The sequence below is a fragment of the Oncorhynchus nerka genome, linkage group LG27 (genome assembly GCF_034236695.1).
Source record: "Oncorhynchus nerka isolate Pitt River linkage group LG27, Oner_Uvic_2.0, whole genome shotgun sequence".
Taxonomy (NCBI): domain Eukaryota; kingdom Metazoa; phylum Chordata; class Actinopteri; order Salmoniformes; family Salmonidae; genus Oncorhynchus; species Oncorhynchus nerka.
The window spans coordinates 46589841-46601918 of record NC_088422.1 but is presented as its reverse complement, the minus strand read 5'-3'; positions in this window follow the sequence as shown (position 1 = coordinate 46601918).

Genomic DNA, 12078 nt, shown 5'->3' with positions numbered 1-12078 from the left:
TTCCTGGCTCAAAGTGTAGCAGAGCTTGACTTCATCACTACTTGTATTTGTGAGAGTTATTGACATGTTGAAAGCACTGAGCTGTCTGTTTAAACGACTAGCACACAGCACTACATCGAGCCATGACTACATGGAACTCTATTCTACATTGGGTATCTGATGCAAGCAGTAGAATCAGATTTTAAAAAACAGATAAAAGTACACCTTATGGAATAGCAGGGACTGTGAAGCAAACACAAAAACATAGGGGCAGACACATGCATACACACACGATAACATACGCACTATACTCACATGGATTTTGTATTCTACATATGTGGTAGTGGAATAGTGGCCTGAGAGAGCACATCACACGATAACATACGCACTATACTCACATGGATTTTGTATTCTACATATGTGGTAGTGGAATAGGGGCCTGAGAGAGCACATAGTGTGTTGTGAAATCTGTTATGAATGTAATGTTTTTAAAATTGTAGAACTGCCTTAATTTTGACAGACCCCTGCCTTGGCAGCATCTTATGGGGATCCATAATAAATACAAATACAACTCTTGAGTTTATTAGTCACATGCACAGGGTCGCAGATGTAATTGCAGGGTACAGTGAAATTCTTATGTTCCAAGCTTCAACAGTGCAGGTCAAAGAGATGTGAGTGAAACAATAATAGTAATAATACTAAGTAAAATAATAGAATGAAAAAATATAACACGGCATATACTGGATATATATATATATATATATATATACAGTTGAAGTAGGAAGTTTACATACACCTTAGCCAAATACATGTAATCTCAGTTTTCACAATTCCTGATGTTTAATCCTAGTAAAAATTCAATTTCTTAGGTCAGTTAGGATCACCACTTTATTTTAAGAATGTGAAATGTCAGAATAATAATAGAGAGAGTGATTTATTTCAGCTTGTATTTCTTTCATCACATTCCCAGTGGGTCAGAAGTTTACATACACTCAATTAATATTTGGTATCATTGCCTTTAAATTGTTTAACTTGGGTCAAACTTTTCGGGTAGCCTTCCACAAGCTTCCCACAATAAGTTGGGTGAATTTTGGCCCATTCCTCCTGACAGAGCTGGTGTAACTGAGTCAGGTTTGTAGGCCTCCTTGCTCACACATGCTTTTTCAGTTCTGCCCACGATTTTTCTACAGGGTTGAGATCAGGGCTTTGTGATGGCCACTCCAATACCTTGACTTTGTTGTCCTTAAGCCATTTTGCCACAACTTTAGAAGTATGCTTGGGGTCATTTTCCATTTGGAAGACCCTTTTGTGACCAAGCTTTAACTTGAACTGATGTCTTGAGATGTTGCTTCAATATATCCACATAATTTCCCCTCATGAGCCATCTATTTTGTGAAGTCCACCAGTCCCTCCTGCAGTAAAGCCTCCTGCAGTAAAGCACCCCCACATCATGATGCTGCCACCCCGGTGCTTCACGGTTGGGATGGTGATCTTCGGTTTGCAAGCCTCTCCCTTTTTCCTCCAAACATAACGATGGTCATTATGGCCAAACAGTTCTATTTTTGTGCTTCATCAGACCAGAGGACATTTCTCCAAAAGTACCATCTTTGTCCCCATGTGCAGTTGCAAACCATAGTCTGGCTATTTGTATGGCGGTTTTGGAGCAGTGGCTTCTTCCTTGCTGAGTGGCCTTTCAGGTTATCTCGATATAGGACTCATTTTACTGTGGGATATAGATACTTTTGTACCCGTTTCCTCCAGCATCTTCACAGGGTCCTTTGCTGTTGTTCTGGGATTGATTTGCACTTTTCGCACCAAAGTACGTTCATTTCTAGTAGACAGAATGCATCTCCTTCCTGAGCGGTATGACGGCTACATGGTCCCAAAGTGTTTATACTTGCGTACTATTGTTTGTACAGATGAACGTGGTACCTTCAGGCGTTTGGCAACTGCTTCCAAGGATGAACCAGACTTATGGAGGTCTACATTTTTTTTCTGAGGTGTTGGCTGATTTCTTTTGATTTTCCCATTATGTCAAGCAAAGAGCCACTGAGTTTGAAGGTAGGCCTTGAAATACATCCACAGGTACACCTCCAATTGACTCAAGTTATGTCAATTAGTCTATCAGAAGCTTCTAAAGCCATGACATCATTTTCTGGAATTTTCCAAGCTGTTTAAATGCACAGTCAACTTAGACCCACAGGAATTGTGATACAGTGAATTATAAGTGAAATAATCTGTCTGTAAACAATTGTTGGAAAAATTACTTGTGTCATGCACGAAGTAGATGTCCTAACTGACTTGCCAAAACTATAGTTTGTAACCAAGAAATTTGTGGAGTGGTTGAAAAAACAGTTTTAATGACTCCAACCTAAGTGTATGTAAACTTCTGACTTCAACTGTATATAAATATATATACACTGTGCATTCGGAAAGTATTCAGACCCTTTGAATATTTCCACATTTTGTTACGTTACAGCCTTATTCTAAAATTGATTAAATTATTTTCCCTCATCAATCTACACACAATACCCTATAATGACAGTGAAACTTTTTTTTTTTTTTAAATGTAGGATTAGAAATGAAAAACATACCTTTTTTGCATAATTATGAAACTCGAAATTGAGCTCAGGTGCATCCTGTTTCCATTGATCATCGATGATGTTTCTACATCTTGATTGGAGTCCACCTGTAGTAAATTAATTTGATTGAACATGATTTGGAAAGGCACACACGCGGCCAAAATAGCAATGAGGGGAGAGGTGACCAAGAACCCGAGGGTCACTCTGACAGAGCTCCAGAGTGCCTCTGTGGAGATGGGAGAACCTTCCAGAAGGACAACCATCTCTGCAGCACTCCACCAATCAGGCCTTTATGGTGGAGTGGCCAGACAGAAGCCACTCCTCAGTAAAAGGCACGACAGCCCGCTTGGAGTTTGCCAAAAGGCACCTAAAGGACTCTCAGAACATGAGAAACAAGATTCTCTAGTCTGATGAAACTAAGATTGAGCTTGGTTCAAGAGGACAAGTACATTAGTGTCTAGTTTGAGAAACAGACACCTCACAAGTCCTCAACTGGCAGCTTCATTAAATAGTACCCGCAAAACAACAGTCTCAACGTCAACAGTGAAGAGGCGACTCTGGGATGCTGGCCTTCTAGGCAGAGTTCCTCTGTCCAGTGTCTGTGTTCTTTTGCCCATCTTAATCTTTTATTTTTATTGGCCAGTCTGAGATGTGGCTTTTTCCGTGCAACTCTGCCTCGAAGGCCAGCATCCCGGAGTCGCCTAATCCTAATTTAGATGTTGTGGCAGGACTTGAAACTAGCAGCTCATGCTTGAAAACCCACAAATGTCACTGAATTAAAGCAGTTCTGCATGCAAGAGTGGGCCAAGTTATCTCCACCACGATGTGAGAGACTGATCAACAACTACAGGAAGCATTTGGTTGCTGTCATTGCTGCTGAAGATGGAACAACCAGTCATTAAGTGTAAGGGGGCAATTACTGTTTCACACAGGGGAATTGGGTCTTGCATAACTATGTTAATTAAATTAAATAAGTATCCATTTTTGTTATTTATAAACGCAGGTTCCCTTTATCTAATATTAGGTTTTGGTTGAAGGTCTGATAAAATTCGGTATCAAAAATATGCAAAAATCTTTTTTTATGGCACTGTATATATTTACAATTATTTTTAAATTCTGTACAGTTGCTGCAGTTAGAAGGGGCAACGTTTGTAAACAAACGTGGGGCAGGAGGGGAACGGGGAACAGTTGTGGCTATTCGGCAACCTGAAGGTTTGGCCATTCAGTCTGTCAGTTTTTGCCACGATGCTCTGATTCTGAGTGATGAAAGCGGGAAGAACAGGACAAGAAGGATGTGAACAGTTTGGGATTGCATGGGTTGTGAGGTGGGGGGTTTGTTACTAAGCCGATAAATGACATATCAGTCCGGACCTTTACCACCTAGGAAATGTGACTGGACCTTCTCAAATAGTACTTGAGTGTCCCTGCCATAGAGTATGTGGTTTAACGTTTTGAATGTCCGGTAGTCTCTTCAAGACTAGAAGCACGGCATGTGAAGCTATTGCCTGAGTGATTCTGAGGCTACATTGTGGGGGTCAACCATAGAAGGGATACTGTGCCATCATGCAAGACAGTTCAGAACACAGTAGCTCTTGAAATCACCACTAGAGGACACTATTGGTCAATTGTCCAGCAGTAACTTTGGCCTCATGTTAACAAAGATCAAATCAATTCAATTCAAGGGGCTTTATTGGCATGGGAAACATATGTTAACATTGCCAAAGCAAGTGAGGTAGATAATATACAAAAGTGAAATAAACAATACAAATGAACAGTAAACATTTAACATACAGAAGTTTCAAAAGAATAAAGACATTACAAATGTCATATTATGTATATATACAGTGTTGTAACGATGTACAAATTGTTAATGTACAAAAGGGAAAATAAATAAGCATAAATATGGGTTGTATTTACAATGGTGTTTGTTCTTCACTGGTGGACCTTTTCTTGTGGCAACAGGTCACAAATATTGCTGCTGTGATGGCACACTGTGGTATTTCACCCAGTAGATATGGGAGTTTATCAAAATCGGGTTTGTTTTCAAATTCTTTGTGGATCTGTGTAATCTTATGGAAATATGTGTCTCTAATATGGTCATACATTGGGCAGGAGGTTAGGAAGTGCAGCTCAGTTTCCACCTCATTTTGTGGGCAGTGTGCACATAGCCTGTCTCCTCTTGAGAGCCATGTCTGCCTACGGCAGCCTTTCTCAATAGCAAGGCTATGCTCACTGAGTCTGTACAAAGTCAAAGCTTTCCTTAAGTTTTGGTCAGTCACAGTGGTCAGGTATTCTGCCACTGTGTACTCTCTGTTTAGGGCCAAATAGCATTCTAGTTTGCTCTGTTTTTTTGTTAATTACTTGACACATTGGAAATAATTATCTTTTTGTTTTCTCATGATTGGGATGGGTCTAGTCGTGTTGCTGTCCTGGGGCTCTGTGGAGTGTGTTTGTGTTTGTGTTTGTGAACAGAGCCCCAGGACCAGCTTGCTTAGGGGACTCTTCTCCAGGTTCATCTCTCTGTAGGTGATGGCTTTGTTATGGAAGGTTTGGGAATTGCTTCCTTTTAGGTGGTTGTAGAATTTAACGTCTCTTTTCTGTATTTTGATAATTAGCGGGTATCGGCCTAATTCTGCTCTGCATTATTTGGTGTTCTACGTTGTACATAGAGGATATTTTTTAAGAATTCTGCATGCAGAGTCTCAATTTGGTGTTTGTCCCATTTTGTGAATTCTTGGTTGGTGAGCGTACCACAGACCTCACAACCATAAAGGGCAATGGGTTCAAGGTATGTATAGTTTTTTGTGTGCTCTAGGGCAACGGTGTCTAGATGGAATTTGTATTTATGGTCCTGACGACTGGAGATTTTTTGGAACACCATTATTTTGGTCTTACTGAGATTTACTGTCAGGGCCCAGGTCTGGCAGAATCTGTGCAGAATATCTAGGTGCTGCTGTAGGCCCTCCTTGGTTGGTGACAGAAGCACCAGATCATCAGTAGACACTAGACTTCAGATTCTAGTAGGGTGAGGCCGGGTGCTGCAGACTTTTCTTGTGCCCGCGCCAATTCGTTGATATATATGTTGAAGAGGGTGGGGCTTAAGCTGCATCCCTGTCTCACTCCACGGTCCTGTGGGAAGAAATGTGTGTGTTTTTTGCCTATTTTAACCGCACACTTGTTGTTTGTGTACATGGATTTTCTAATGTCGTATGTTTTACCCCCAACACCACTTTCCATAAATTTGTATAGCAGACCCTATACAAATTTGTTGAGTTGAAGGCTTTTTTTAAATCAACAAAGCATGAGAAGACTTTGCCTTTTTGTGGTTTGTTTGTTTGTCAATTAGGGTGTGCAGGGTGAATACATGGTCTGTTGTATGGTAATTTGGTAAAAAGACAATTTGACATTTACTCAGTACATTGTTTTCACTGAGGAAATGTACGTGTCTGCTGTTAATGATAATGCAGAGGATTTTTCCAAGGTTGCTGTTGACACATATCCTACGGTAGTTATTGGGGTCAAATTTGTCTCCACTTTTGTGGATTGGGGTGATCAGTCCTTGGTTCCAAATATTGGGGAAGATTCCAGAGCTAAGGATGATGTTAAAGAGTTTTAGTATAGCCAATTGCAATTTGTTGTCTGTATATTTGATCATTTCATTGAGAATACCATCAACACCACATGCCTTTTTGGGTTGGAGGGTTTTTACTTTGTTCTGTAGCTCATTCGAGGTAATTGGAGAATCCAGTGTGTTCTGGTAGTCTTTAATAGTTGATTCTAAGATTTGTATTTGATCATGTACATGTTTTTGCTCTTTGTTTTTTGTTATAGAGCCAAAAAGATTGGAGAAGTGGTTTACCCATACATCTCCATTTTGGATAGATAATTCTTTGTGTTGTTGTTTGTTTAGTGTTTTCTAATTTTCCCAGAAGTGGTTAGTGTCTATGGCTTCTTCAATTGCATTGAGCTGATTTCTGGCGTGCTGTTCCTTCTTTTTCCGTAGTGTATTTCTGTATTGTTTTAGTGATTCACCATAGTGAAGGGGTAGACTCAGATTTTCCGGGTCTCTATGTTTTTGGTTGGACAGGTTTCTCAATTTCTTCGATTTTTGCATTCTTCATCAAACCATTTGTCATTGTTGTTCATTTTCTTCGGTTTTCTATTTGAGATGTTTAGATTTGATAGGGAAGCTGATAGGTCAAATATACTGTTAAGATTTTCTACTGCCAAGTTTACACCTTCACTACTACAGTGGAATGTTTTACCCAGGAAATTGTCTAAAAGAGATTGAATTTGTTGTTGCCTAATTGTTTTTTGGTAGGTTTCCAAACTGCATTCCTTCCATCTATAGCATTCCTTAATGTTACTCAGTTCCTTTGGCTTTGGTGCCTCATGATTGAGTATTGCTCTGTTCAAGTAGACTGTGATTTTGTTGTGGTCCGATAGGGGTGTCAGTGGGCTGACTGAACGCTCTGAGTGACTCTTGGTTGAGTTCAGTGATAAAGTAGTCTACAGTACTACTGCCAAAAAATGAGCTATAGGTGTACCTACCATAGGAGTCCCCTCAAAGCCTACCACTGACTATGTACATACCCAGCGTGCAACAGAGCTGCAGGAGCTGTGACCCGTTTTTGTTGGTTATGTTGTCATAGTTGTGCCTAGGGAGGCATATGGGGGAGGGAATGTTGTCACCTGCAGGCAGGTGTTTGTCCCCCTGTGTGCTGAGGGTGTCGGGTTCTTGTCCAGTTCTGGCATTTAGGTCGCCACAGTCTAACTAGTACATGTCCCTGGGCCTGGAAATGATTGATTTCCCCCTCCAGGATGGAGAAGCTGTCTTCATTAAAGTATGGGGATTCTAGTGGGGGGATATAGGTAGCACATAGGAGGAAATTTTGAATTTCCTTTTGAATTTCTAGCCAAATGTAAGATGTTCCTGTTTTTATTAATTTAATGGAGTGAGTTAGGTCTGCTCTATGCCAAATTAGCATACCTCCCGAGTCCCTTCCCTGTTTCACACCTGGTAGTTTGATGGATGAGACTACCAACTCCCTGTAACCTAGAGGGCAACCAGTGGGTCTGTCTCCTCTATACCAGGTTTCTTGCAGGATGACAATGTCTGTATTACCGATTTCTTTGGTGAAGTCCAGGTTCCTGCTCTTTAGGCCAAAGGCAGATGACCTCAGGCCTTGGATATTCCAGGATGAGATAGTGAAGGCTTTGTGTTCCATAAAGTGTCCAATGTTGTAGGTCGTGTGGTTTGGCTTCAAGCCAGTAAGTGTGAGCAGAGCCTGCTGAGCATCTGGTACATGCCATTGGCTTGGGCTAGTGTAAGAGTGGGGGTTGGGCCTGTTTGCCCGCTCACAGCCTGGGCGTATGTGTGATTTCCATGTTGAGGCCCTCTTTGCCGGGGTGGGGTGCATGGGGTGGGCAGGAGGGGCATAGGTCTGATCTGAGGAAGGCCTAAATGGGGTGTGGACATGGTTGACTTGGGGGGGGGGTGGAGTGTGTATGTGGCTGGTGGTGTTGTGGTCTGGTTGTAAGTCCTCTTGGCGTGGGTCCTCTATGTGTAGGTCCGGGGGGGGGGGGTGTCTCGCTGGTCTGGGCAGGGTGTCTATTGATCTGTTGCTCGTGTGAAGTGTTGGGGCTATGTTTGAGAGTGATGTCCTTTAGAGTCTGGGCGAAGGTGGGCACTGCTGCCAAGTTGGACCTGGTCATAGAGGCTGTTCAAGTCCAGGGTGAAGTGGTGGGCCAGGTAAACATTTGTTTTTTTCAGGCACAGTCACGGGAGATACTTGCGTTTACCCGCTGTATTGTGGCAGGGTGAAAGTATTTTCGTGGTAGCAGGGTGGAGATAACCACTTGTGCATTGGGGAAAGTAGAAGAAGCTTTTTCAATCACTCCCTTCTGTGCTGTGGCAACCCTTTCCTGCTGTGTTCTCAGGTCATTTGTGCCTGTGTGTATTATTATGTGGCTGGGTGACCCTAGTTGGTCCTCAGACAGCAGGTCTAGGGCGCACTGGGTGTTTGGACACCAGAGTTTAGACACTGTTTGGGAAAAACTTTTTTTCTTGTATTTCCCATTTGAGTCCATAAAGAGTTCAATCTGCGTCTTGTGATTGTCCTCAGTGGGTGTGGGGGGGTTGTCAGGAGGGCTATCAGGGTGGCTGACAGGGGGGTGTTCAGAGGGGGTGAGATCCCCTGGGCTTGGGGTTCTTCATTTGTCTGTTCTGCTGTGATGTCGACGCTATGGTCAGGGTCTGGTGTGGACTGTTCTGCTGTGTTGTCGAGGTGGGCTGTTCTGCTGGCTTCTCTGCGGGGGTGGCCACCTCTCTAGTGGGTTGTTCTCTGTCACACGCCATCCCCCTCAACCCCTCCTCCAGCAGTCTGATCCTCTCCTGCTCCTGCTCTTTCTCCTGTTGAAGTTGTCTCACCACTGTCCAGAGTGCAGATATGTCTCTCTCCACCTCCAGCTCTCCGGGTCTAGTTAGGAGAGTGTTGTTGTGCTGGACTGTTGTCTGGGTCTGTGCTGACTGGAGTGTAATCACCTGCTGTTCCAGCTCTACCTGCCTTACCTCCAGCTGGGTAAATGTATCCTTAATTTTAATGAGGGGGTAGTACTCTGTGCTGGGAGGTTGACTTTCCGCTGGGGGTGGCTCGTCTGTGGGGTTACACACTGCTCAAGAAAATAAAGGGAACACTAAAATAACACATCCTAGATCTGAATGAATGAAATATTCTTATTAAATACTTTTTTCTTTACATAGTTGAATGTGCTGACAACAAAATCACACAAATATTATCAATGGAAATTAAATTTATCAACCCATGGAGGTCTGGATTTGGAGTCACACTCAAAATTAAAATGGAAAACCACACTACAGGCTGATCCAACTTTGATGTAATGTCCTTAAATCAAGTCAAAATGAGGCTCAGTAGTGTGTGTGGCCTCCACGTGCCTGTATGACCTCCCTACAACGCCTGGGCATGCTCCTGATGAGGTGGCGGATGGTCTCCTGAGGGATCTCCTCCCAGACCTGGACTAAAGCATTCGCCAACTCCTGGACAGTCTGTGGTGCAATGTGGCGTTGGTGGATGGAGCGAGACATGATGTCCCAGATGTGCTCAATTGGATCCAGGTCTGGGGAACGGGCGGGCCAGTCCACAGCATCAATGCCTTCCTCTTGCAGGAACTGCTGACACACTCCAGCCACATGAGGTCTAGCATTGTCTTGCATTAGGAGGAACCCAGGGCCAACCGCACCAGCATATGGTCTCACAAGGGGTCTGAGGATCTCATCTCGGTACCTAATGGCAGTCATGCTATCACTAGAGTGAAAGCACCGCCATCATTCAAAAGGGACCAAAACATCAGCCAGGAAGCATAGGAACTGAGAAGTGGTCTGTGGTCCCCACCTGCAGAACCACTCCTTTATTGGGGGTGTCTTGCTAATTGCCTATAATTTCCACCTGTTGTCTATTCCATTTGCACAACAGCATGTAACATTTATTGTCAATCAGTGTTGCTTGCTAAGTGGACAGTTTGATTTCACAGAAGTGTGATTGACTTGGAGTTACATTGTGTTGTTTAAGTGTTCCCTTTATTTTTTTGAGCAGTGTATAATGAAGAGGTCTGGTCTGACCTGCTCCGGTTGGGGATATCTTTCTCAAGGGAGAGCTTCTCCTGCTGGGCTTATTCTTTGATGAGGTGAAAGTCCATCTGAAACGGTTTGGGGTTGCCCTGTACCATTACTGTTCCAGACTTATAGAGATTTATATTAGCTGACTCAGAGTCCTAGTTGTCAAGTATCCTGAGTTTCCACCCCTCATTAACTTATCTAGGATAGGGGGCAGCATTTGGAATTTTGGTTGAAAAGCATGCCCAAATTCAACTGCCTGCTACTCATCCCCAGAAGATAAGATACGCATATTATTAGTATTAGGATTTGGATAGAAAATACTCTGAAGTTTCTAAAACTGTTTGAATCATGTCTGTGAGTATAACAGAATTTATGTAGCAGGCGATACCCCGAGGTCACTCTCTTTTCAATGGTTTTTCATTGGGAGTCCAGATTTCTAAGGGACTTGCTTGCAGTCAGAGGTTTTTCCTTTGTGTAATGAAGAAGTAGCCCTGTTCAAAACGAGGGCCACTTCAAGTGTACTGTTTGATAGAGGCGCATGACCAGAAAGGTAGCGTCAGTTTGTTTTCTTCCTGTATTGAACACAGATCATCCCGTCTTCAATTTGATCAATTATTTACTTAAAAAAATACCTAAAGTTGTATTACAAAAGTAGTTTGAAATGTTTTGGCAAAGTTTACAGGTAACTTTTGAGATATTTTGTAGTCACGTTGCGCAAGTTGGAACCGGTGTTTTTCTGGATCAAACGCGCCAAATAAATTGACATTTTGGATATATATGGACGGAATTAATCGAACAAAAGGACCATTTGTGATGTTTATGGGACATATTGGAGTGCCAACAAAAGAAGCTCGTCAAAGGTAAGGCATGATTTATATTTTTATTTCTGTGTTTTGTGTCGCGCCTGCAGGGTTGAAATATATTCTCTCTTTGTATAGGGAGGGGCTACCCTCAGATAATAGCATTGTTTGCTTTCGCCGAAAAGCCTTTTTGAAATCTGACATATTGGCTGGATTCACAACAGGTGTCGCTTTAATTTGGTATCTTACAGGTGTGATTTCATGAAAGTTAGATTTTTATAGTAATTTATTTGAATTTGGAGCTCTGCATTTTCACTGGCTTTTGGCCAGGTGGGATGCTATCTTCCCACATATCCCAGAGAGGTTAACAAAGGGGGAGTGTGCTAATATAGCACTGTGTCATGCCAGGAGATGGTTTGTGTGGAATATGAGGTTGCTGATGATCCCATTTTTGTAATAGTCATCAAAAAGTGTCTTTTGATTTTCCATAAGAGCTTCATTTTGTGATCTTTTCTTGCCTTATCATTCTTTACATACACAGGGTACTGTATTTGAAGTACCTCTGAACAGCGGGAGGCAGCTTCTAAGGCCTCTCCATTTGGTTGGAGTAGACTGTTCAAATCTCCTGCCATTGTTGGGCAAAGGGCTTTGACACCTCTCACTTGACACGTCAGTGCTAATTGAAGTTGTATCAAGATGGCAGCCTTAATTTAGCGTTCAGTCCTTATAAAGTGATGTAGTGTATTTGTCTTCTAATATAATAATCCTTGGTAGTTGTAAGCCTTCCAGGTGATTCTGTCATTCTGTCCAAAATCAGGTTGTAGGTTTTGAGTTTTGATTTGGAGTAAAGGTTATGTGTAGAGGGTAGCATCCTGTATATGTTCCTGACAATAAATCCAAGTTTATTTAACTCTAAACCTATGTTTTTTAAAGAAAATGCTGAAAAATGCAGGAGCTCATCTGATCATGACCTCTCTCTCTCTCTCTCTGTCTCTATGTATCTCATAGACAAAAATAATTTGTCTATGATTAATTAATAATATGATTCCTTAGGGATAGGTATTCATAAAAAAATGCATAG